This window comes from Buceros rhinoceros, unplaced genomic scaffold, assembly GCF_000710305.1.
Source record: "Buceros rhinoceros silvestris isolate BGI_N320 unplaced genomic scaffold, ASM71030v1 scaffold36086, whole genome shotgun sequence".
In the NCBI taxonomy this organism is placed as follows: domain Eukaryota; kingdom Metazoa; phylum Chordata; class Aves; order Bucerotiformes; family Bucerotidae; genus Buceros; species Buceros rhinoceros.
In genome coordinates this window covers 586-1035 of record NW_010417593.1, presented here as the reverse complement: position 1 = coordinate 1035, position 450 = coordinate 586, and positions in this window count along the sequence as shown.

The window sequence follows — 450 nt, the reverse complement described above, 5'->3', positions numbered from 1 at the left end:
GTTCCCTGTATGACGGGGAAACCAGCCTCGCCATCTCCCGCTCCAGTAGTTTCAGCACGTCCTGCTTTGTTGGGGGGGTCTTGGAGATGGCAGCAGCATCACGCTGCCCGGGCGAGCGCGGGGGCCGGCATGCCCAGCGTGGGGTGCGGGTGGCCAGCAGCTCCACTGAGCTCATCCCTATAGTTAGCTGCTCTCCCATTGTAATCCCAGATCACAAAGAGCCGGGGGGGAGCCGGGGAGCAGAGCCGCCACCGGACACGAGCAAAGCATCTCTCGCAGCCCCTGCCTTTCCTAATTAGGCTATGGACAAGGCTAAAAATGTCCGTGGCTCCTGGCAGGAGCGTAGGGTCCTTTCGAGTCCTTTATATAGCCCTTATCTATATGTCACTTGAAATCAACCTGGCCTCCCCCCTCCCACATCCCCCTCCTCCCTCTCCACCGCCCCTCCAG